This window comes from Neoarius graeffei, chromosome 6 (assembly GCF_027579695.1).
Source record: "Neoarius graeffei isolate fNeoGra1 chromosome 6, fNeoGra1.pri, whole genome shotgun sequence".
Taxonomy (NCBI): Eukaryota; Metazoa; Chordata; class Actinopteri; order Siluriformes; family Ariidae; genus Neoarius; species Neoarius graeffei.
In genome coordinates, this window is record NC_083574.1 from 31,771,927 (window position 1) to 31,799,750 (window position 27,824).

The 27,824-nt window shown below is 40.5% G+C and overlaps 1 long non-coding RNA gene across 1 annotated transcript; it reads left to right on the plus strand.

Moving 5' to 3' along the window:
• The first annotated feature begins 2,930 nt into the window (after positions 1 to 2,930).
• Positions 2,931 to 27,823, plus strand: LOC132887845 (uncharacterized). Its single transcript, XR_009654879.1, has 3 exons — positions 2,931 to 3,043; positions 27,382 to 27,422; positions 27,781 to 27,823. It is a non-coding gene; the product is annotated as an uncharacterized LOC132887845 (long non-coding RNA).
• Position 27,824: the final 1 nt, after the last annotated feature.

The window sequence follows — 27,824 nt, forward strand, 5'->3', positions numbered from 1 at the left end:
ATATACATGATGGTGGTGTTGGGGGGGGTGTATTTTAACATTTTATATTTTAAAATTGTGGCATGTGGCATGTTGTTTAAAAATTGATCATTATTGAAAGCAGCTCTTTGTCAGGAACCTCAGCAGGAACAGCAGAGTGTTCTGGAATAGGCACAAGCACTGACCTTGGGGAGCCAAACATAGGGCTGGGTGCCACACATTTCATTCAATGATACTTTCCCTATATTTTACTTATTTTGACTGAGAAATGTTTTATTGACAATTTTGATAACCCTTCACTTTTAATCTAGGTCTGTAGTGTGAAATGTTCTCGGCTGTGTTTTTGTTTAAAAATGTTTTCCAAATTGTAGCTGTGTTTAATTCATATCCAGATATATATTCCAATATAATATACTCAGCATAAACATTTTAAATAGATTCTATATTTTTGGTCCATCCATGACATATTACTAAAGTAGCCTATTTACTGTTGTTGATGTGGGTCACTAGCTGTTAGCCAATTCACTTTCTCGTATCAGGAGAGCTGAAAGGAACGAGTATTATTCCCTACCTTTTTCACCAAGTCAATTTGAGGCGTTGGTCTACCCTGCTCTTTAATTTTAATTTTTTCCTCAAAAGGAAGACTGGCAAATGGCTTCACCAAAATTAAATCAACAATGCTTGGCATCTGTGCGCAGCTTTCTTGCTAGCTGACTAGCCCCCTCAAGTTCAAGTTCAGTCACTCAAATAAACGAAATTTCTGGAACTAAGATAGCAAACTTGACAACACTATATTTACACTTTATTTACAATGAAAATATATACAAACTAAAAAAGCTGGTAGAAACCGTATGTAATGAATGAAATCGAAATGTAAGCTGATCTCTTACAATACACCACACCACTTGCGAATCCGCATGGGACTGAACTGAAATTCACCGCTGCCTGTCTATATTTGAAACGAGCTGTCAATCAAAGAAAATATCCAGCCGCTTTCACCAATCACCAGTCTCCTCACGGAAAGCTTTGCCATGTCCCTCCCACTGTGAGGCTAGGAGTCCGTGGGAGTCTGTGGGTGGGCGTTTTCACAGTATTTGTCCAATAATCGTCTTGCATTTTGATATTGAAAAGTGCATAGCTCCCAAATGCCATTGAAGTCCACTGAGGCTGGGCTGCATCGCGTTGTCACAAGGGGGAAAAACTCACGCACACATTAGGCGAACTGGGGAAAGTTATAACGGAATGATTTCGCACTGTAGTTGGGTTGAGCACATATATTTCTATGATTCTGGATCTGAAATAGCAATGTTATAAGGTCGGCTATAACATAAGCCTAGCGCAATTCATCCTACACGATGTTCGTCATTTTTAGAGGAGGCTGAGCCTCCCTCGCTGTCTTAGAGCAATCGCCCGTGATACACAGCAATATTAGACTTGTATAGTCTTAGTAATTTGCCAACACATCTCACAAAAACTGCTGAGATATCCTTAATTTTGTCTGTATTCCAGGTCACTTTGCCCTTTATATTTTTACACAAGATACTTATAAAATTAGCTTAATTGTTAGCCTTAGTTAGTATCTAGCTTATGCTCATCACTTTTTTCCCCAGTTGTCTGACAAAGGGGTTATTCTGCTTTTAAGCACTTTAACTGTAAGAATATTATGTGCTTGCTTCAACATAAGTATGAATTTGCAAGTGTCATTTGAATGCACCATGAGAACAAAGAGTTTTAATTCTGTCCCACAGAGTTGTAGAATATAGAAACTAGAACTCTGGCATTCCACATCTGTGATTAGCTATATTAGGGATTTTATAGTACAATGTACTGGTGTAAATTTTCAGTTGACAGTGCTAAGGATTAAACGTTACAGGGAGGTTAAGTGTCTCTTTAGGCTCTCTCTGACCTGTTTCCTGAGTCGTCTTTCCTTTCTGTAAATAATGTTAAATGTGGTGGGTGAGGTGAATAGAGAAATACATCTGCATTGTTCTGCTGCCACACTTGGTTTATCTATCTAAGAAGGAATTATGTGCGAGTGTGTTTATCTAGTTGGGTGTAGCACAGACTTCCTGAAAGTGCCCATCGTGCTCACATCAGATACAATCACTGGCTTATGATAAAGTTGCTATTTTTACTGTTATATCTAATGCTATCTAAGCTGCCTGTCGTGTGTGCATGTGCGTGCGTGTGTGTGTGTGTAAAACTTAGCAGTAATCTCAGAAAAAAACACTTTATAGTATGAGAGTGCATTATAGGTATGTGCTCCAGTTCCCCAAGTCATGTGATTTTTGCCATCATGTGACACTGTCCCCCCTCTCTACTCCCTACGCTTGAATGTTATTGGAATTTCATTCTGCTGACTCTGAGCTGCATGCCTGTTTAAATCCAACTGTTATAACTCACAACAGTGACAGCCTTTGAGCAACTTTCACAGAATAAATGTTAAATACTACTGGATCACCAACACATGTCATGCAAAGCAACTAAAATAATATTTGTCTGTAATTCATTTGGTCCTGGTTTTAGGATGAGCTTAATGCATATGAGACCTAATTAAACATGCCCTGGTATTGGATGTAACTCAACGAGTGTGGTTTAAATATGTATAGAAGGAAATATTCAGGCAATTTAAAGAATGCATTGCTGACTTTATAGCACATTAGCATTGTGAGCATATATTTACATTTGCTTCATGCTAGAGAAGCTACTAGTACAAATCAGCCTGCCTAACTACCTATCTGTTCCTTGCTCTCTTCTTCCCACCCTACATCAACCATCCCTTGGGCTTCGTCCAGTTGCCATCCCTCCCATCCTACATGGGCCATCCCTTGGGCTTTGTCCTGTTGCCCTTACTCCCTCCCTGCATGGGCCATCCTGTGGGCTTCACCCAGTTGCCTTTCTGCAAATGTAGTTCCAATTTCCAAATTAGCCAAGCTCAGTCAGGGCAGAAGGCTGGCTGTCAGAGGGCAGAGAGTGAGTGAGTGTGCGTGTGTGTCTGTGTTTATATTAATCATCATTTGAGATGTTTAGTGAGGCACAGTTTCAGCAGGACACACTGATTACAGTAAGTACAAGGCTCTTTCTCACCTAAAAAAAAAAACTGTCCACCAAAGTGCACTCTTTAGGGTGCTGAATAGACACAACAGCAGATATATTGATCTATATTTGTGAATGACAGCAATGAATGTTTACACAGAGTAGACTCAGTAAATAATGAACATATGCAGAAAGATGTTTTATAATGTAATAGAGAAATGTGTATGTAACTCAAAACTTGTACTATTGTGATGGTTTTTTTTTTTAATTATAAAGAGTACAGTGTTTAAGAAAAGTTTTAAGCTGTAGTTTAAGCTTATGTTCAGACTTACATGTTAATACCATGTAACTGTTTTTTTTATCTGTAAGTTAGACATTATGTTTTTAGCAATGTGTAAAGTGTAAAAGATTTAGTGTTGACAGGTCTCTGTTTTTTGAAGACATTTAAAAGGTATTATGTAAATAAACGTGTACTGCATGAAGCAGAAGTAGCAGAAGAAGGGGCTGTTGGGTTGAGAACTTCATTTAAAAACACTCTCCTTGTATGATGCAATTCAGCAACTCAATCTATCTTTAAAAAGGCTACTGCATAACTCCTGATTTATTTCTTTTTTGCTAAAATCCTTAAAAATATATACCAATATATCAGGTCCTATCAATCAGATCCTATCGGCACATAAACAGAACTCTGAGACCAAATGCACAATGACCAAAGTTATTCATATCTGCACTGCATGAGCTGTGTTGGTGAACTGGTGCTAAATAACTATTTATCTGTGTTAAGTTTGTTAATAATTATAATTGAACAATTTTATATCTGTGTGTTACTATGCAGTGCATTGTTGCTATAATTTGCAGCCAGTGAGCCTCATGAGCATGTGAGATTTCTTTGTAGACTGGTACTACCATACACACTTGACCTGAACTGTGAAGTATGCAGGCGTGTGTGTGTGTGTGTGTGTGTGTGTGTGTGTGTGTGTGTGTGTGTGTGTGTGTGTGTGTGTGTGTGCGTGTTAGAGCTGTCTCTATATTGGTTTTACAGAGAAGCAACAGCTGCAGTCTCCTGTCATAAGACCCAAGCCTCTACATGCCATAGCTAAGATAGCACTGTGTAGTGAAATCATGGTGGATTTTAATATTTTTGAAGACATCATAGAGTCTCTATGTTTTCAAGTTGGTTTCATACATTGCTTTTTATTCAAAATGTCAGTGCAGAATGAAAATGTAGACTAAAACCTGGTTCCTATTGTGGACAAAGCGAATAAACAGAATACTGATTATAAAAACTCTAGCACAGCAGAATTATTTGTGTGTGGCTGATTGAGTTTTTTTTTTTAATAGACTATAAAAACATGTGCACACACACTATATGTAAATGTAGTAGAACAGCAAGACATGTCCACAGTTTGTTTTTTAGTTTACCTATGCTGCTTATATAGGTAATAAATAATTATAATCTATCACACCCACATTTTTTGTCCATAAATATCTGCCTCAAACAGCATCCAGTTCTTCGGTAGTGTCATACAGTCTTGGTAGTGAGGTGTAGGGTACAGTATGACTTATGGGGCAGCTATCTCAGACAACCAGAATGCAGTTACCCCATGGAACTTGGTGAAATATGGCTTGCTATGTGGCAAAGCTCAACTTTATACAGATCAGTGTACCTAATTAGGAGGTAGCTGTGCAAAGGGGACAAGATTATTTAATCAACTGAAAGGTGTTTTTGCTTATTAGTTATGTCTGCAAATAACAAGAAGAGAGTTTTGACACCTAGCTTCAGCTACACAAATCTGATGTGAAGCCCCAGACTGGGAAAACTTTATTGGTCAGAAATAGAAATAAATGCTCTTTCAAAATAAAAGTACATCTATAAATGAAGTCCCAGCAGACTTATTTTAAATTAGTGCAGTTTGTCATTTTGGAATATAATTATGTAATAACAGTAAACCTAGCATGAAATATCATGCAATATATATTCCTTTGACAATTTAGCCAGCTCACTAACACATGCATTCCTTACAGTGGTGCAATACTACAGAGTGTCTCCAGCAGTGAGAGTGAGAAATGTATGTGAAACACTTGTTGACATTCTAAAGATAGATCTCAGTGCAATGCAGGAATGCCTCATAGTGACCCCTGCCTTTTAAAATAATAAATACATCTTTCATTTCTGCACAAAGCATCTTGTAACTCGGTCATCCTCCATTTATTTTGTGCATGCTTGTGGAAGTGCTAAAAAAATACAACTGTTTATTTCACTCCAAGGACATTTTAATTTCATAAGCTGTAGTGAACTAAACTCACATTTTCTCAGCTCTTCACTGAGAAAGAGCTGTTGTTTAGCATTTGGTTCAAAAGCGTACATCATTCAAACGCTACCACACATACACTGCTAACATGATTTTTTTTTTAATTCTAAACAACTGATGAAGTATTAAAATTGAGCTTGCAAGTTTGTGGTTATAATATAGACCATATCTGACTTTTAAAGCAATAAAGTGTTTGTAATAACACTGTTACTAGGCAACTGGGCCACATGGATGCCGAAAGACTACTTGGTATTATTGTAGTGGAAATGAGGCTAGCATATACACTCACTGGCCACTTTTTTTAGGAACTTGTTGTTGATTCAAAGATTCCTGTTCTTGGCTGGCAGGAGTGGAAACCAATATGGTCTTCTGCTGTTGCATGCTGAGATGCTTTTCTGCTCACCATGGTTGTAAAGAGTTGCTATGAGTTACTATATCCTTTCTGGCAGCTCAAACCATTCTGGCCATTTTCCTCTGACCTGTCTTATCAACAAGATGTTTACACCCACAGAACTGTCACTCACTATTTTTTCCCCCCGCACCATTCTGTGTAAACTCTAGAGACTGTTGTGTGTGAAAGCCCCAGGAGATCAGCAGTTTCTGAAATACTCAGACCAGTCCATCTGGCACCAACACTCATGCTACATTCTGATTTTTCCCATTCTGATGTTTGAAGTCAGCATTAACTGAAGCTCTTGATTTGTATCTGTATAATTTTATGCATTGTGCTGCTGTCAAGGGATGGGTTGATTAGATAACTGCATAAAACAACAGATGTATTGATGTACTTAATAAAGTGACTGGTGAGTGTAGCTGTTTAGTATTTAAAAAAAATATGTAAAAATTGTTGTGAATATTTTCCCCCTCAAATATGTTATTAAGGGAAAACACCCATCCATCTATCCATTATCTGTAACCGCTTATCCTGTTCAGGGTCGTGGGCAAGCTGGAGCCTATCCCAGCTGACTATGGGCAAGAGGCATGGTACACCCTGGACAAGTCGCCAGGTCATCGCAGAGCTGACACATAGAGACAAACGACCATTCACACTCACATTCACACCTACGGTCAATTTAGAGCCACCAATTAACCTAACCTGCATGTCTTTGGACTGTGGGGGAAACCGGAGCACCCAGAGAAAACCCACACAGACACGGGGAGAACATGCAAACTCCACACAGAAAGATTAGATTAGATAGAACTTTATTGATCCCTTTGGGCAGGTTCCCTCAGGGAAATTAAGAAAAAGAAAGGCCTCTGTCGGCTGCTAGGCTCAAACCCAGAACCTTACTGCTGTAAGGCAATGGTGCTAAACACTACACCACCGTGCCGCCCTAAGTGCGCATTGCAAATAATTGCATGTCGTATTAAACGCATACTAAACTTTTATGTATTCTGCCATATTTAAAAACATCAGCACCTTGTATACTAATCAGTAATTTGGAAACTAAGTTGTCTGAGTCGTCCCCCCCCCCCACACACACACACACACACTTTGACAACTTATTTACAATGATGGCCTGGCAAGCAGGAAAGCCACTTGAAGTAGATAGAAACACAAAAAGGAAGGGGAGGGGAAAATATTACAACAAAAGGTGAATAACAATAGAGACAGAAATTTGTGTCTGTATGTGTACGTGCTTCAAGAGACAACAGGAACCTCTTTCAGTGAAACAGTCCTTAATATAATTATTATAAACAGTAATGGGGATACATTTATCTAGTTTTGATGTTTTTTGTAACACTTTTTCATCATAACCAATCATTTGCATCAACAGTCTGAAATTATGAGGAAACAAAAGAGGTATTTAATTAAATATGGAGAGACACCTGTTGTACTTTAAGAGACACTGGCTATCATAAGTTACATAAGTACAGAGAAAATTAACTGAGTGGAGTCTTGTAAAGTGAATCAGTGGTATATTAGGACAAGTATGTAGGCAGGGCAATTTGATCAGACAGTAAAGGGAGCAGTAATGTGTTGGCAAAGGAGCATTTGTGGTAAACTGTATAGCTGAATAGGAAAGAGTGTTAAAGTTTTGTAATTTGAGCAGTGGTAAGTTTAGCCAAAAGTCATGAATACTATTCGACTTGGAATCTTTTTGTAAATGTGGTGAACACCATAACATCTGTTACTGACTCAGACCCATCAATGTGTTGTGCATCACTAGACTTACACTTTCAGTCAATAAGAATCCTTTGCACTGGACTGATAGTGAAGAGTGACAGAGTGGTTTTGGAGAAATATATCTTTGGATCAATTTTATTCAATTTGAAACTAAATCTTCCAAGAGACAGGATGGTTTGCCTGTGTCAAGTGTGTACATGTATCTCCAGAAACATTTCAGTTTTCTGTTTACAATGCACCATTTCCTGTTGCTACCCAGGAGAGCAGTTGTGATGTCACTTCCAGCAGGGAGAGCTCACCATCTCAGTACAGTCACAAGACCAGTGAGGAATAGCATTTTTTAAATACTACTTGTTGTGAACATGCATCAGAATGCTTCCTGACTTTTCCAAAAGCACGCGAGTATCCAGTGTGTCACCACACAGCAGACTATAAACAAAAACTGCTGTCCCACACTTGCAGGAGAAAAGTCACAGGAGGTACATAGGAGGTGCATTGCGCAGCTTTGATTGGAAAAATCCCACATCAGTCTGAAACTAAAGGTCACTGTTGGCTGTTGTCAATTCACTGTTTATGAGAATACAATGAGGGGAAAGGCTCTTGCCAAAATAACTGAGATACCCAGAAAAGAATCCAGCAATGTAACAGGATGTTATGCTGACCAGTAGTAGCTCCTCCCCAACAGACACACGCACACACAAAAAAAGTGATTTATGGCCTTATAAACATACAATTATTTACTGCAACTCATTAAATAATGACAAATTAAATAATGTTGTTCTTTTGACAAATGCAATTTGTTATATAATTGTTACAGGATATTATATACTAAATGTACATAAGCTAGTGCAGTTTTATTTGTCTGACAGTCTACCTGAGTGTACGCATTAGGCACACTCAGCCCACTTACACATCCAGGTGCTAAACTGTTGATTTTGGAGGCAGATGTGTCACAGCATTTTGATTTAAATAAAGATCAAGTTTGAGTGTCAACATTCCTGCAGACCACTCCTGATGGTATAGCATCACATGAGTACAGTTGTTTCAGTCAATTAGTTATACAACACACACACATATAGATAGATAGATAGATAGATAGATAGATAGATAGATAGATAGATAGATGGATGGATGGATGGATGGATGGGTCATGGGTTCGTGCCCCGGTTGAGGCAACTCCAGTGAAGGCCTGTAGGCAAGGCCCCTTAATGCTACCTGCCTACCCCATAAAAATGAGAGACAGAGAAACAAGAGTCATGCCGGCTTGGACGTCACCCGGTGTTGAGGAACCAGGGCAACCTGATGAGAAATGGGCTCATGGAACAAGAGCAAGACACTAAGGGCACTGAGCTGTTGGAATGCTACTATTCAAGTAATCCCAGAGAGAGGGGTTACATCCAAAGGATGTGGGACCAATGGATGCTTCGATACCCAACATCTACAGTAACACCAAAACAACTAGGTACTCAATATTATATATTATATTATCCTGATCCTTAATATTTTATCCTAAACTATATTATCCTATATTATCCTAATAATATAACTGCTATCACAGCTAGAGATTGATGAGATACATCACAAACACTAGGGTTTATCATCAAGATGGACACAAACCATAAAGTCCAATATCCACCATGGAAGAGAAGGTTAGAGGCTAAGATCAAGGTGACCTGGAGAGAAGTTAGCCAGCTATCAGAACTCCAGAAAGGTATGACAAGGAAAGGGCTACCAAAGAAATACAGCAAGCTGTCCATGCCTGAGGCCCTAGAGACTGCCAAAGAAAGACTCACAGCCCTGGCTACCCATCTAAGGAGGTACACAAGCAAAGCTGAAGCCAGGAGAATAAATCAGATGTTCTCCACTCAACCATCAAAGGTGTACACCCAGTGGCAAGGTAATAACAACATGATTCCTGATCCACCAAAGCTGGAGACAGAACAATACTGGAAAGGGATATGGGAGAAGGAAAAATCACATACATATTAGCCACATCACTGACAGTGACACTGAGAGCCAAATACAGCAATCTCCCTGAACAAGACCCAGTAACCATCACTGTGGCAGACATCCAAGGAAGCGTCTCAAAAATGAAGAACTGGACAGCACCAGGCCCAGATATGGAAGAAACTAACCTCACTACATAAGTGTTTGGCAGCACAGATGAACCAGCTGCTCATGGATGGGACTCACCCAGAATGCCGACTGAAGGTTGGACAGTCCTGATCCTGAAGGATCAACAGAAGGGAGCAGTCCCAACCAACTACCACCCGATAACCTGCTGATAATCATAGCAGATAAGGTGAGTAGGTACATGACTCAATACATGAGTGAGGTAGGAACACCAGAAGAGCAAAACATTAGCTACTGATAGACAGTGCAGTAGCTCGAGACTGCAAAACCAGACAATCTGTATACCTGGATTGACTACAAGAAACCCTATGACCCGATGCCTTGCACATAGATCCTGGAATGCTTGAAACTGTACAACATCAACAGGACTCTAGAATAACACAAGTCACCATCAAGTGCGGCATATAACAAGGAGATGCCCTGTCCCTGCTGCTGTTCTGCATAGGACTGAACCCCCTCAGCCAGATCACCACCAAGTGCAGCTATGGATACAGACTGTGAAATGGAGCAACCATCAGCCACCTCCTCTACTTGAATGACATCAAGCTGTATGTCAGGTCTGAGCGAGGCATCGATTCACTGATCCACACCACCAGGATCTACAGCAATGACACTGGAAAATCATTCGGACTAGATAAATGTGCCCAGATGGTAACAAGGAGAAGGAAAGCAGTCAGAACTGAGGGGGTGGTGCTACCAGATGGCATAATACGAGATGTAGAAGACAGCTATATGTACCTTGGAATCCTGCAGGCAAATAGTAACCATGAAGAGGCCCTAGGAAAGCAGCAACAGCCAATTACATACGGAGGGTGAGGCAAATCCTGAGAAGTCAGTTGAATGGGAAGAACAAGGTCCAGGCCATCACCATGGATGCCCTGCTGGTCATCAGATACCCTGCTGGCATAATAAGCTGGCTGAAGGAGAAGATAGAGGCCACCAACATCAGGACAAGAAAACTCCTGAAAATGCATGGAGGGTTCCACCCCAAGTCCAGCATCCTGAGGATGTACAGTGTGGGTGCAATCAGTTAATTATTGAAATTAAGTGATCAATCTCATTAAATCAGTCTCATTAAATTTTGAAGGTTAATAATTAAAATGAATCAATCCCATTGAATCATTTACTTTGACTCATTTGAATTGAATCATACCATAGAATCAGTCTCATTTGAAGTGAATCATTCATTGAATCATTTAGTGAATCATTTAGTGAATCGTTCAATGAATCATTCAGTGAATCATACCATTAATCCTGGTGCTTAATAATAAATTACCAAACAACTAAATTATGGTATATTTCCAAATTATTACGATCACTTACCATATTACATAACATATATGCACCTTTTTGAATTCTTCGAGGAGATTGGGGACTTCATATATTGTTCACACAAATAAACACAGTTTGTTTAATAAATGAATTTATTATAACAAAGATAAAAATAATAAATCAATATATACAAGCAGTGAGGTGTGTATATACATGTGTGGTGTGTGTGTATGGCCTAGCTTGTTGCTAGCTAAAACAAAGGAATGTTACCTAAATAGAACAAAGGATTAGCTCTGTTGCTAATGTGTGCTTGTGTGTGTGTGGGAAGGACTTGACCATGTGTTTAGCCTCGTGTAGCTAACTACACGTGGTGGAGGCCTAGATTAGCCTTGTGTTGCTAGTGTGTTTGTGAAAGGCCCTATGGCCTAGCTAAAGTGTGTTTGTTAGGCCTGGTGAGGCCTACTGAGCACGTGTCGCTAAAGACAAAGGGAAGCTATCTAAAGTGTATCAGGCCTGGTCAGGCCTGTTGAGCCCGTGTTTTCTCAGTAACAAAGATTCCACACTCATAACATTACCAAACTCACTGAAGCCTTGATAAGGTCAAAATGTATGATAAGGAAATTAAAATGTTAGTAAGCAAAGAAAAGCATGCGCAGCCTATCTATTAAACAATTGAGAGAACATAGAACCAAAATAAATCAACACGCTGCGTGTCTAACAGTGTAACAGATAAACCTGGGTTTAAATTCACACTATTTCAAATAAAAGCAAATTCCTAAGACTATCTTAATTATGCCCAAATGCCAAAATCTTACTTAATCCTGCCTTTAGCAAGATATGAAGAACTATTCGCCGGTGTAGTCTCGGGCCTCGCCGTGGGAGCACGTGAGCCGCTCGTGATGGAGGCATAGAAAACTTTCAGGTCCAGCGGAGCACTTGGGTGGTTCCCGTGGAAAGCAGAGGATTCTTGGTCCGAACCTCAGCGTTCGTGAGGAAAAGTCTCTGATCAGAATAAGATGCACAGCGCTTTTGAGTTAAAAAGGATTAAATCGCTTCTTAACTTTTAACTGCCTGGGCTGCAGTCGTGACGTCACTTCTAATACGAGTAAACCGGTTGTAACTCAGGTTGAGTTTAAAGATCGCGCTATTCTGGACTTTTACCTTGGCCAGTGGTTAGGCACAGAACGCGCTGGATGGTGAATCTCGCAAGAAAGAAGTGTCTTCAGGTTGAGAGCATCTCTTTATGCGTCTAGACTCATCGGAATCCCGACGCGAGAGACAAAATGGCAGAGCTTCCGACTGGACTTATACGCGCATGGCGGACTGACGTAGATGATCCCGCCCACGTGTGATGTAGGTCACACAGAAGTTGCCTGGGAATTGTAGTTCTGACACAAGATGGCGGCATGATACCTACAGTCCCCCTTTTGGTCTCAGGGGTATGACGGAGTCATAGCACTGAGAGCACCGTATCGTATCATCGCCGTGTCCATAGTCCTTGAGGTAGCCTTGCTCTGCACAGTCCATGGTGTCCTGTGAAGACTGTGTAAACTTGTGAGTTCCAGTAAGACAGTTGGAGACAGAGGCATTTTGGGCATATCACTATGGGCACTTTGGGCATATAATCACTATAACTAACTAGATCAAAACCACATAAAAAAAAAAAACATTGAACATGAAACATGTAGTGTTCAATTTCTTATGCATTAAAAAAAACAAGAAAAGAGAAGAAATGAAGGAAGGAAAGAAGTATTAGTGTTTGAGTTGGCAAACCTAATCTTCTAGAAATCTTCTGTGTTTGGTAATAGCAGTGGGTGGTCTGGCCAGAGAGCATGCGCTACTGCGGCTAAAGCTGTCAGGGACACAGACCATCTTATCTAGCTTGGCAATGTATTATGTATGGGTTGCCTGGGCAGACCCAGTGGATGTCTTTAGTGGGGGTCCACATCTCTAAGTTTTGTGGATTCACAAAAAAAAAATGAGGATAGCACTGCTAAGACTATATGCCAGGTGTATTTGCGATGAATACACACTAGTAATAATAGCAGATTTTAGTATTTTATCGACCATGTTATACTGAAGGGTTATTACTTCATTGTGTTGGTGAAGTCTGACCGGGAATGTTAGTGCACGCTTATGGTTGAGTGATGCGTACAAGCTAGGTGGACATGATGGGCCTAGCTGTCGTCCACCCCCTTTTGGAGTGAGGACTGTTCAAAAGGTTTGATTCGATTATCATGGAAATCGGTATGAAAGCGTTTGATTAGGCCTAGCTGTCCTAATGTGATACGCGACGGGGAACAGTTTTCCCACGATCGAAAGGTCTCGACCAGGGTGGTAGGAACTTCTCTGAGATTCGGGCGTAGTAGGCTTTGTGTCCTTCTACTCTCGAATCGAGATTCGTTTGGGCACCTGTAAAGGTAGACTGTAGGTGGCGTCGTAGGTCTGCGACATGTTGATGTGCGGTGTATGCAATCGTGACGCTCATGGCCTCTGGTTTGTATAGGAGATGTGGGGGAAGAACCGACTCTCGCCCAGTCATCATCCCAAAGGGTGTGACTTCAGTGGCGCAATGAGGGGTGGACCGAATGGCCCTTAGCACCAAGGGAAGTTTCACATCCCAAATTTTACCATGGTGGGTGATATACTTTCGCAGCATGCTCACAGTGGTTTGAATGGCTCATTCAGCCTGACCAGAGAATTGAGGGTGGTACGCGATATGGAATTTCGCCTCGACGCCTAACATGTTCCACAGCGCAGCCATTACACCAGCGGTGAAATGGGTGTCTGTGTCCGAGTCGATGGATAGAGGGAGATTTTTGCCAATAGGGGGAGTCGCGATGTCAGGTGTCTTGACATCGGACTCGGTGTTCAAAGACATGAACTGAAGTTCATCGGAAATTTGATCTCGCGTGGCGCTTGGTTGATCAGTGGTTGCACTAATCTCGTCGCAACGGTTTTGTGCATATTTTGTGGGATCCAACGACTGTGGGGTTTTGTTTTGTGTGAAGCTGACTAAGTTTATGTTGCAGGGCTTGGTTGGGATTGGGTCGCCTTGTGAGAGCCGTGTGTCTGAGAAATGGTGGTGAAGACTTTAGCGCATGTGAGAAGTGCGTTTTGTGTGTTTGCCTTCACCACCGGGGGGGGGGGCCCTACATCCTGACCCTCGCCTGCTGTTTGAGGGATCTCCTCCCCCTTTCATGAGATATACCCGTGGTCTCTGGCCTAGTCATGCCAGCGAATAGCTTTTTGTCATTTTTCTTGGGCTCTTTTGTTTTATTTGTTGAGGGGTCTGATGTCTCCTGTAACAGTTCTTTAATCTCAGCCAACTGAGCTTTTAAAGAGTCCAGCTCTGAGGGGAACTCACCAGGTTGGTCTGAGTCACTGTGTTGGTCGTCTCTACCCTTACGTTTAGAGCTACGGTCGGAACGCTTCTGCCGTTTCTGGTCAGAGCGGGGATGACGGTTTTGCTGCCAACCGTTTTGTTCCCTACGACCCTTTTCATGTGATGGGCGATTGCCATAGTCACTGTGGACTCGCCCTCGGTCCCTCCTGGCCTTACCTTGTCGATTTTTCCACTCACCCTTGTGATGGTTCGGCAAGGGGCGGTTCGGACCGGAATTTCTCCAAGGGGGTCCCCCTTTTGGAGCTTCGCCTCCTTCTAAGGTTAGTGGGGGCCCATTTGCATCCTGGAGCCTAAGGACTCTGGGGTCATCATCGTTTCCGTTTGCGGTTTTGACGATGGTCTCCCAGGTCATTTGGGCTAGTCGCCTAATTTCCCTCATTGAATAGCAACCTCATCGACACGTCAGTGTGACATGGGTCCGCACGCTTGGGTGGAGGTTATGTAAGAAGAGAGATATGAAACCTCTATCTTCTTCCAACCCTGGTGCACTACTACCTTGGAAATAGGCAGTACGTAGCTGTCTGTAATATTCACGAGGTGCCTCAGACCATTTTTGTTTGATTTGTAATGCACACAATATCGCGGAGGTTTCATCCGTGTATGGCGCATATTCTTCCCTCATGTAATTGCGAAGTTTCGAATAACTATCGCGAATGTTTGGGGGTAGTGTCTCTAAAAAGGCACGAACGCTACTACTGGAGGTCTTCCAGATTAGTCTAAGTTTTTCACGTGTTGTGGCATTCGGCAGGTCCGTCAGGCATCGGTCAATTCCTCGTAAATAATCATTTACATTTGTTCTTTTATTATCGGGATTGAATCGCTCGATATCTTGGGCAAGTAGGTCAATTTGCCGTAGGCGGAGGGCTTGGTGCGCGTCCTTACGCGACTTCTTTTGCTCTCCTGAGTACTCACTGTCTGAGCTACTCTGGAATCGCTCCCGCTTCGCACGAGATGCGTGGTCTGATTCATCTGAAGATGGATCAGGGAAACTGAAGCGCACTGACCTAGGTGTGCTACAGGCCTGGGCTCGGGATGAGCGCAGGGCGGCTCCATCCTGGCTAGACGACGACGGAGTCGTGTAGCGAGTTGATGGAGTTTGGCGGGATGTCTGGTTCTCGACCAGATCCTTTACGGTGTCCGGTTCGGACGCCTCTTCCCGCTCTGAGCTTTGGCGCATTGTTAGGGGTCTTTCACGCCCCTCGCGCTGCTCTTGGGGGGTCTGCTCCTGGGCAGCCCTCTTAGCAACAATTTCGGCTTTCTCTAGCTGTTCGGTGCAATCATCAAGGGAGGTCTTCAAGAGCTCACGCTCCCTATGTAAATCATTATTATCGGCTGTCAGCTCAGCGTTGCTGGTGGTCAGCCTTTCAACCTCTCCGCGGAGGCGTCTGATTTCTGAATCAGCATCTTGGAGGTATGATAGGAATAGCTTACCTAGTGCCGCTTGGACATTAAAAGTTGTTCTTTTTGGATCTCTCATGTGTTTGTTTGAGTTATCTAAGTTGTTTTGGCATTCACTCTCACTCGTGTACTTAATGTTTGCCTTTTCGGAGGCAGAGCAGTGAATGAGGTCTGCGATGACCTCAAGGAGAGACACGTCTTGAGTGTTGTCTTCCATTTTTGAGACACGAGGGGATGCCATTTTACTTAGGCTGGATACTAGATAATTAATCAATGAGTTAATTATTAATTTAATCATAATTAACATTAACTATGTAATTAATTAATAAGGTTTATTTGGAAATGCTCTCTTATCCTAAGTTAAATAGGTTATGAGTATTTGTGATATGGTTATCACACTACTGTTAACCATTTTAGCACACCTGGGATATACCTTAGCAGTTGCTGAATTAAACTGAGTTTATTTGTTGTTGAACAATATTCCAGAAGTCAACAAACCAATCTTCCTCACACGAGGCACCAATTTAACTGTGGGTGCAATCAGTTAATTATTGTAATTAAGTGATCAATCTCATTAAATCAGTCTCATTAAATTTTGAAGGTTAATAATTAAAATGAATCAATCCCATTGAATCGTTTCCTTTGACTCATTTGAATTGAATCATACCATAGAATCAGTCTCATTTGAAGTGAATCATTCATTGAATCATTTAGTGAATTGTTCAATGAATCATTTAGTGAATCGTTCAATGAATCATTTAGTGAATCGTTCAATGACTCATTTAGTGAATCGTTCAATGACTCATTTAGTGAATCGTTCAGTGAATCATTTAGTGAATCGTTCAATGAATCATTTAGTGAATCATTTAGTGAATCATACCATTAATCCTGGTGCTTAATAATAAATTACCAAACAACTAAATTATGGTATATTTCCAAATTATTACGATCACTTACCATATTACATAACATATATGCACCTTTTTGAATTCTTCGAGGAGATTGGGGACTTCATATATTGTTCACACAAATAAACACAGTTTGTTTAATAAATGAATTTATTATAACAAAGATAAAAATAATAAATCAATATGTACAAGCAGTGAGGTGTGTATATACATGTGTGGTGTGTGTGTATGGCCTAGCTTGTTGCTAGCTAAAACAAAGGAATGTTATCTAAATAGAACAAAGGATTAGCTCTGTTGCTAATGTGTGCTTGTGTGTGTGTGGGAAGGACTTGACCATGTGTTTAGCCTCGTGTAGCTAACTACACGTGGTGGAGGCCTAGATTAGCCTTGTGTTGCTAGTGTGTTTGTGAAAGGCCCTATGGCCTAGCTAAAGTGTGTTTGTTAGGCCTGGTGAGGCCTACTGAGCACGTGTCGCTAAAGACAAAGGGAAGCTATCTAAAGTGTATCAGGCCTGGTCAGGCCTGTTGAGCCCGTGTTTTCTCAGTAACAAAGATTCCACACTCATAACATTACCAAACTCACTGAAGCCTTGATAAGGTCAAAATGTATGATAAGGAAATTAAAATGTTAGTAAGCAAAGAAAAGCATGCGCAGCCTATCTATTAAACAATTGAGAGAACATAGAACCAAAATAAATCAACACGCTGCGTGTCTAACAGTGTAACAGATAAACCTGGGTTTAAATTCACACTATTTCAAATAAAAGCAAATTCCTAAGACTATCTTAATTATGCCCAAATGCCAAAATCTTACTTAATCCTGCCTTTAGCAAGATATGAAGAACTATTCGCCGGTGTAGTCTCGGGCCTCGCCGTGGGAGCACGTGAGCCGCTCGTGATGGAGGCATAGAAAACTTTCAGGTCCAGCGGAGCACTTGGGTGGTTCCCGTGGAAAGCAGAGGATTCTTGGTCCGAACCTCAGCGTTCGTGAGGAAAAGTCTCTGATCAAAATAAGATGCACAGCGCTTTTGAGTTAAAAAGGATTAAATCGCTTCTTAACTTTTAACTGCCTGGGCTGCAGTCATGACGTCACTTCTAATACGAGTAAACCGGTTGTAACTCAGGTTGAGTTTAAAGATCGCGCTATTCTGGACTTTTACCTTGGCCAGTGGTTAGGCACAGAATGCGCTGGATGGTGAATCTCGCAAGAAAGAAGTGTCTTCGGGTTGAGAGCATCTCTTTATGCGTCTAGACTCATCGGAATCCCGACGCGAGAGACAAAATGGCAGAGCTTCCGACTGGACTTATACGCGCATGGCGGACTGACGTAGATGATCCCGCCCACGTGTGACGTAGGTCACACAGAAGTTGCCTGGGAATTGTAGTTCTGACACAAGATGGCGGCATGATACCTACAACAGTATGCAAAGAGGAATGAAGGAGGCTGAGGACTAGTGAGCATTAGAGCCACTATCCAGGATGAAACAACAAAGATCCACGAGTACATCAGGTAGATGGCCCAGAATACTTAGTGAATACCTCAGGCAGCAGAAACCCAAGAAGGAAGTGCAGGAGGAACCATCATGGAAAGACAAACCACTGCACAGGATGTACCATCAGCAGGTAGAAGAAGTGGCTGATATTGAAAAATCCTACCAGTGGCTGGATAAAGCTGGACTGGAAGACTGCACAGAGGTACTAAACATAGCTGCACAGGAACAGGCCCTAAGCACAAGATTGATAGAGGTCTACCACACAAGGCAGGACCCCAGGTGCAGACTGTGCAAAGATGCCCCCAAGACAATCCAGCACATAACAACAGGGTATAAGATACTAGCAGGAAGAGTGTACATGGAACACCATAACCAAGTGGCTGGCTTAGTGTACAGAAACATCTGTGCCGACTATGGACTGGAAGTCCCAAGGTCAAGGTGGGACACACCTCAGATGGTGGTTGAAAACGACCAAGCTAAAATCCTGTGGGACGTTCAGATATAGACAGACAAGCTAGTAATGGCTAACCATGGTAGTGGTGGACAAATGGGAGAACAAAGCTGTGGTCATAGATGTGGCAATAACAAGTGACAATAACCTCAGGAAAAAGGAGTATCAAGGGCTGAAAGAAGAGCTAGAAAAGATGTAGAACATGAAGACAACTGTGATCTCTGGGGTGATAGGACCCGTTGGTGCAGTGACCCCCAAACTGGGAGAGTGGCTCCAACAGATCCCAGGAACAACATCCACAATCTCTGTCCAGAAAAGCGCAGTCCTAGGAACAGCTAAGACACTGTGCAGGACCCTCAAACTCCCAGGCTTCTGGTAGAGGACCCAAGCTTGGGGGGAAAAATACTGCCCAAAGGAGGGACAAGTGGGGAATTTATATACAGTGTATATATATCCTCCTTTCATGCCTTTCAATTGTTCAGTATTACTCAAATTCAATTCTGGTTTACAAGCACTCATATCCTCCATTTACTTTCAATATGATTTTTGTGACTTTACAACATTTGGCAGCACTTTTTGCACCAATATACTGTATGATGCCTGCTATCTGTAGATTGATCACTATAGAAAATTGTCACAGTTGCAGTTGGCAGGAAGATGCAAACACAGTGTGAGTCTTTATTAAAACATGCAGGCAAATTCAAAACTTGAGGCAGAATCATCATCAAAGAACAGGCAGGGGCCAAGTAATAAGCAAACCACATGAACTAGACAAAATCTAAAGCACAAAACCAGGAAGCAGGGCAAGATTTATTTAATACAAAACAAACAAACAAAAAAACCCAGCAGTCTCAAAAATACAACGGTTTGGCTTGGTAAATCAAGTAAAGGCACACGAAGCGTTACTTTGCAAAGAGTTCTTCTCATAAGTTTGCTTATACAGGGTTAGGGTATGACTGGAAATAGGTGTGTGAAACCAGTATTCAGGTAATTGTGAGCGAGGTAGATGGGAGTTGTAGTCCATTGCGGCCATGCTTGTAGATCATGGTATATTCTGGGAAATGGAGTTCAGAGTAGATTCTAGTGTATTTGTGACAAAAATATGATGGTGAGTCCATAGAACAACTCTGAAGGGTTGTGTCATTCAGTCCATTTCTGGAAATAGTCAAGAAGGGCCTTTATAAATTTATATATGCACATTCATACACATGTATTTTTAGTCTCCCTAGCTAACATGAGATAAGTTGACAGGCTTAAGATGATTTTATTTATAATCTTCACTGCTAATGCTAGCTAGCTGGTTAGCATAAGATATCTATGAAGATCTTTGAACGCCATGTACCCACTCTCAAATCTTGAAGGGCCCACTTGTCTCATTCAGAGACACATAGGCTCCTGTAATTTAGTTTACTGTGTGCATGTATACAAAGCTAATAACTTTCTGGAAATATCACTGACATTTACATTTTTAAACATATATCTTACATTTACTTAGCTTTTACTGTACAAGACATTCCTTACACATATTTCTTTACTCAGGGCAATGCTCAGGGTCAAAATTTTTGGTCCTCTTTACAGAAATGTGTCAGTTAATATAACACAACACAGAACGAGTTGTATTCTATTGTACATCACCTGCTATTTAAAACCTCTGTTGTTCTACTTCCGTTCCTCAAAAATCTGCTCTGACTCCAATTAGACCATTAAATTTTGTAATTTAAATATTTTTTGTTTACAAGAGTCTAAGTTGCCTATTGATTTCAGCCTCCAAATATAGGAAAATTCATAATTCTTAAGTCATACTTCATTAAAAATGATACAGTGAATGGTATTTTCCATTTATTTTGTCTGCTTATGCAAACTTAACTTTTTTGTCAGCCATAAAATTTAAGACATATCACTATTTTCTACAGAGTACTTTCTTATTTCTCCTTATACTTTTATAAATTGTCACAGATTTACTATTAAAGAACAATAGAGTGACACTCTTGCCATTAATAAATTGTCTAGTTTATCTCGTTATTACAAATAATAGAACTGACATTCATTATTTTTCATATTATAACCTATTTATGTAAATATGACGTGCAAAATGCAATACATTCTATTCTAGGAAAAAAAGATGTCACTGTTAAATACTGTATTATCCAGCACTGACACTGTAGTCCAGTTATGTATTTATGACCAGGCCATGGTTCTAGTCTATACTGCTATCCATTATCCTTTATGTTATATTGGTATTTACAAAATGTTTGGCTAGCTCCAGTAATAGGTTATCTGTTGTGTAACTCTAATTAACATACTTACTCAGTGTCTGACCCACACAGCAAAATCCGCATACCCAAATTAACACTGTCAGATTTAATTTCAACACTTTTAAAGTGTCTATATGGGTCCACCCCATGAGTGTTAATTTAACTCTTTTTGCAGTGTTGGTACCTTAACACTAATTTGGTGTCATTTTTCACTCTTTTTGGAGTTAAAAGTTAACACTTATTAACAACATCCAGTGTTAGTTTTTCTCAACACTGATATGTAGTGTTAGACATTAACTCTCTCAGAGGATCATTTGTTGACTATAAAAGTGTTAGCCCCATAACACTTAAAAGGTGTAAATACAGCTCTTCCTGGAAATGATTTTCAAATTAAAGTTTGCTGAAATAAAGGTGGACATATTTTGTGTTTTACAATTAAACATTTATTTTAAACATTTGCACCCCCCAAAAATGAAGTCACATTAAAAAATGTAACAATATGGAACAATATATGTCCTTTCACTCTCATTAGAATATTGCTTCTGAAATGGTCTAAAGTAAGTCAACTGGTCAACAAAAATCAAAGCATGCAGCAGTCGGTGAAGCGCGCATAGATCTTCTGGCTTCAGCCAATCGATGTGTGTCTATGCAGTGGGTGGGGTGACATGAACACTTCAAGTGTAAAACCCAGGATTGGAGTTGAGAGTTAGAAGTTCAGAGTTAGTATTTATACAATTACACTGACAGGTTTGATTTAGTGACGCTTTGTTTTTACACCCGATTTTGACACCAACTACTTATCAACTGAAGTCAAATATAATGGATTTAACTCTATCAGAGTAAAATTAACTCTACTTTTGCTCAAATTTCACTAACACCCAAAATTTAACACTTCTGAATTTGCTGTGCACATTTTGGTTAACCAAATAATGGCTTTATATAAGTGGGGCAGCCACTTGACTCTGCCTCTCAATAAGGAATGAGAAATATGCAGACTGACAGGGAACACCATTAGAATGCTTGATGGCAACCAGAGAAAGGTGTGGCACTGCATACTTCACAAAGCTTCTGTGCTGAAAGTAAAAAAAAAAAAAATGCCACGGAAAGAATCTGAACGGTGTCAGGTAACTATAGCAATGTCTGTCATGATATATCAATCAGTCAAGTCAACAAGCCTAAGATTTTTATTTCCATCATCATCATCATCATCATCATTAAGTGCTGTCTTCGACGCGAAGGTTGGCCACCATAGCTCTCCATTGCCCTCTATTATCTGTATTTTTTTTTTTGCTTCCTCATAAGATGTTGTTGAACTCCACTTCTTAATGTCGTCACTCCGTTTTGTTCTCTGCCTACCTCTTGCTTTGATACCAATCAGGTATCAAAGAATAGATTAGATGTCTGATTAGAATCAGGTTAGCAAGTTTTCCTCCACTACTGTGAAGTACATGCCCTGCATAACTCATCTTCCGTTGCATAAGGTCATACTCTACTGTCCTCTGGGTCCCAGCTCTTTGCAGCACTTCATTGTTAGTTACTTTCTCTTTCCAACTTATCCTCAACATTCTCCTGAGACACCACATCTCAAAAGACTGTAGCCTGTTCTTGATGGAATTGGTGAACTGCCATGCTTCACATCCATAGGTGACCACAGAAAAAAATGTAGCATCTCAGAAACCTAATCTTCAATTCCATGCTGATATCTCTTCTTAGGAACTCTTTGCATTCCCAGAACTTTGTTTTTGCCTTTCCAATTCTTCTCTTTATTTCTATACAGTTATTATTGGTCAGTGTACATATTGCGTATTGGCTTATTGTCATCTCATCTCATTATCTCTAGCCACTTTATCCTTCTACAGGGTCGCAGGCAAGCTGGAGCCCATCCCAGCTGACTATGGGCGAAAGGCGGGGTACACCCTGGACAAGTCGCCAGGTCATCACAGGGCTGACACATAGACACAGACAACCATTCACACTCACATTCACACCTACGGTCAATTTAGAGTCACCAGTTAACCTAACCAGCATGTCTTTGGACTGTGGGGGAAACCGGAGCACCCGGAGGAAACCCACGCGGACACGGGGAGAACATGCAAACTCCACACAGAAAGGCCCTCGCCGGCCCCGGGGCTCGAACCCAGGACCTTCTTGCTGTGAGGCGACAGCGCTAACCACTACACCACCGTGCCGCCCACGCTTATTGTCATTAATGATTAAAAAATTTAGTTTATAAAAGATGATATTTTTATTAGAGAGATTATGTTTAGGCCATTGTGGTCCCAGTTCTTCTATCTTTTAATTCCAGACATTGCCCAACAGGAAGAACCCTAAGCACAGGAAGGTATCATGTCCGTCAGTGAGGTTTATATTAATTAGATGAAGAGAAAACAGATTGGAGATTCAACACTAAATAAGACTTAAAAAAAACAACAACCACTTGGGAGGCACTTTAAAGGGTTCTGTTTGTGCCTCTTTGACATTGACCAGGGGGTTACCTTATCAGAAAATGTTTGAAGTAGGGCCCATTTAGAAAGCCAAAACTCACCCATGAGAAACCATAAAAAAAAAATTTCATAAGCAAAGATAGAAATATAATCCATGGGATCACTCACAACAGATTTGATATACTATTTTCAAAGTGGAGAGAGGTATAAGAAATATGAACAATATCTAAACAACTATTGGCTAATAGAAAATGTATGGTGATCCTTAATAAATCTTGTGCCAGAGCTACTTCAAGTCATATAACTTGAACTTTAGTTGTTTGCATAATCTTTATAAAAGCCAAATTTGAAGTTTTAAAAAAGGTAGCAATTGTTTCATGCATGTTTTTGCTTTGTGTTATGTGTAGAAGCTTTTGCTGCCACCATGTGTCTCACAGAACTGTGTTTGAAAATTGTCATTGATATTTTATTAGCAGATTTTAAAAAAATCTCAAAGTAGGTAGAGGACAGGTCACCGCAGAGGGAGTCAAGGAATAGGTCAATATTAATATCAATATTAATATACAAACCCCATTTCCAGAAAAGTTGAGATATTTTCCAAAATGCAGTGAAAACAAAAATCTGTGATTTGTTAATTCATGTGAAAATGTATTTAACTGGCAAAAATACACAGAAAAGATTTTCAACAGTTTTACGGACCAACATAATTCTATTTTGTAAATATGAATGAAGTTAGAATTTGATGCCTGCAACACACTCAAAAAAAAAAGTTGGGACAGAGGCATTATTACCATTGTGTTACATCACCTTTCCTTTTAATAAAACTTTTTAATTGTATGGGAACTGAGGATACTAGTTGTTGCACTAATTGTTGAACTAATTCTGCCTGTGCAGGATGAGGCCTGGCATTGTCCTGCTCAAATAAGCATGGACTTCCCAAGAAGAGACATCACCTTGATGGCAACATATGTCTCCCTAAAATCCCAATATACAGTGGTGCTTGAAAGTTTGTGAACCCTTTAGAATTGTCTATATTTCTGCATAAATATGACCTAAAACATCACCAGATTTTCACACAAGTCCTAAAAGTAGATAAAGAGAACCCAGTTAAACAAATGAGACAAAAATATTATACTTGGTCATTTATTTATTGAGGAAAATGATCCAATATTCCATATTTGTGAGTGGCAAAAGTATGTGAACCTCTAGGATTAGCAGTTAATTTTAAGGTGAAATTAGAGTCACATGTTTTCAATCAATGGGATGACAATTAGGTGTGAGTGGGCACCCTGTTTTATTTAAAGAACAGGGATCTATCAAAGTCTGATCTTCACAACATGTTTGTGGAAGTGTATCATCGCACGAACAAAAGAGATTCCTGAGGACCTCAGAAAAAGTGTTGTTGATGCTCATCAGGCTGAAAAAGGTTACAAAACCATCTCTAAAGAGTTTGGGCTCCACCAATCCACAGTCAGACAGATTGTGTACAAATGGAGGAAATTCAAGACCATTGTTACCCTCCCCAGGAGTGGTCGACCAACAAGGATCACTCCAAGAGCAAGGCGTGCAATAGTCAGCGAGGTCACAAAGGACCCCAGGGTAACTTCTAAGCAATTGAAGGCCTCTCTCACATTGGCTAATGTTGATGTTCATGGGTCCACCATCAGGAGAACACTGAACAACAATGGTGTGCATGGCAGGGTTGCAAGGAGAAAGCCACTGCTCTCCAAAAAGAACATTGCTGCTTGTCTGCAGTTTGCTAAAGATCACATGGACAAGCCAGAAGGCTATTGGAAAAATGTTCTGTGGATGGATGAGACCAAAATATAACTTTTTGGTTTAAATGAGAAGCATTGTGTTTAGAGAAAGGAAAACACTGCATTCCAGCATACGAACCTTATCCCATCTGTGAAACATGGTGGTGGTAGTATCATGGTTTGGGCCTGTTTTGCTGTATCTGGGCAAGGACAGCTTGCCATCATTGATGGAACAATGAATTCTGCATTATACCAGCAAATTCTAAAGGAAAATATCAGGACATCTGTTCATGAACAGAATCTCAAGAGAAGGTGGGTCATGCAGCAAAACAACAACCCAAAGCACACAAGTCGTTCTACCAAAGAATGGTTAAAGAAGAATAAAGTTAATGTTTTGAAATGGCCAAGTCAAAGTCGTGACCTTAATCCAATCGAAATGTTGTGGAAGGACCTGAAGCGAGCAGTTCATGTGAGGAAACCCACCAACATCCCAGAGCTGAAGCTGTTCTGTATGGAGGAATGGGCTAAAATTCCTCCAAGCCAGTGTGCAGGACTGATCAACAGTTACCGGAAACATTTAGTTGCAGTTATTGCTGCACAAGGGGGCCACACCAGATACTGAAAGCAAAGGTTCACATACTTTTGCCATTCATAGATATGTAATATTGGATCATTTTCCTCAATAAATAAATGGCCAAGTATAATCTTTTTGTCTCATTTGTTTAACTGGGTTCTCTTTATCTCTTTTTAGGATTTGTGTGAAAATCTGATGATGTTTTAGGTCATATTTATGCAAAAATATAGAAAATTCTAAAGGGTTCACAAACTTTCAAGCACCACTGTACGCCTCTGCATCAGTGGTACCTTCACACACATACAACTCATCCATGCCGTGGGCACTGATGCACACCATACTATCACAGATGCTGGCTTTTGCACCTTTCTTTGATAACAAACTGGATGGTCATTTTCACCTTTGGCACTGAGAACACAATGTCCAGTTTTCCTGAAAACAAGCTGAAATGTGGACTCATCTGACCACAGTGCACATTGACACTGTCTTTCAGTCCATTTGAGTTGAGTTCGGGTCCAGAGAAATTGGTGGTGTTTCTGCATAGAATTGATGAATGGCTTCCTCCTTGCAAAATACAGTTTCAGGTTGCAGCGACAGACTGTGTTTAGTGACAACGGTTTTCTAAAGTTACCTCATCTCATCCCATTATCTCTAGCCGCTTTATCCTGTTCTACAGGGTCGCAGGCAAGCTGGAGCCTATCCCAGCTGACTACGGGCGAAAGGCAGGGTATACCCTGGACAAGTCACCAGGTCATCACAGGGCTGACACATAGACACAGACAACCATTCACACTCACATTCCCACCTACGGTCAATTTAGAGTCGCCAGTTAACCTAACCTGCATGTCTTTGGACTGTGGGGGAAACCGGAGCACCTGGAGGAAACCCATGCGGACACGGGGAGAACATGCAAACTCCGCACAGAAAGGCCCTCGCTGGCTACGGGGCTCGAACCCGGACCTTCTTGCTGTGAGGCGACAGCGCTAACCACTACACCACTGTGCCACCCTAAAGTTACCTATGTGGCTATATTTATCACATCAGCACGACGGTTTCTCAGGCAGTGCTGCCTGAGGGCTTGAAGGTCACTCACATTCAACAGTGGTTTATAACCTTGCCCTTTATGCACTGAGATGTCTCCGAATTCCCTGAATCTTTTCACAATATTATGTACTGTAGATTTTGAAAGCCCTAAATTATCTGCAATCTTGCATTAAGTAATGTTCTTTTTGTATTGACTAACAATTCTCTCACAAATTTTGACACAAAAGGGTAAGCCACAACCCAGCCATAATTTATACCCAGTTATGATACCCTCACCTGTTACTAGTTAATCTGCTTATTGTGGAATCTTCCAAAAATGGTGTTATTTGAATATCCTATGAACTTTTCAGTCTTATTTTGCCTGTCTCAACTTTTCTTGAGTGTGTTGCAGACATCAAATTCTAACTTTGTTTATATTTACAAAATACAATTAAGTTGGTCAGTAAAACTATTGAAATATTTTCTTTGTACTTTTGTCAATTGAATAAAGGTTTACGTGAATCAAAACATCACAGATTTTTTTTTAATTGCATTTTGGAAAATATCCCAACTTTTCTGGAAATGGGGTTTGTATGTTGTTTGCACTAAAGTGATCAAACAAAATCATGTAATTCAAATTAGTTGAAATACTTGTAGATCAATGAAACCTTTTTTTTGTGGCTCTGTTTGTTTGTTTTATTAGGATCCCCATTAGCTGCAGCAAAATTGCAGCTATTCTTCCTCTGTAGTACTGATATTATTTACTACTGAGCATACTGTATATCTTCTTTATATGAATTGCTTTGTTTTCAGACTCAGACAGAGAATTGGAGGACAGCCATTCTAATCCACCTGTGAGTTTGCACACCTGTTATTTCATTAGCCATTATGTGATGTGTGCTGCACCATATTGCTAGTAAAGTATCATCATAATAAATACACAATAAACATTTGCTATATCTGTCATGCCACAAGTCAGAAAGGTTTTATATACTCTTTATAATCCATATACAGTGATCAGTACTCAAGTACTCAGTTCTCAAGTCAGTTATTACCTATATTTTGGTTCTACTCTTGTGCCTAATACAGCTGAGCAACACTGAGTACTCCATCTTGTTTAGAAATTGGAATAGAACAAAAATACTGTCTGGTGTGTGATCTACATGCATTATACTAGAACATCTATTATTTGCTGTGCCTTTGTATGAGCAGGTAAAAGACAAAAGTCAGTCACCTCCATGGGATAGGCCTCCCTC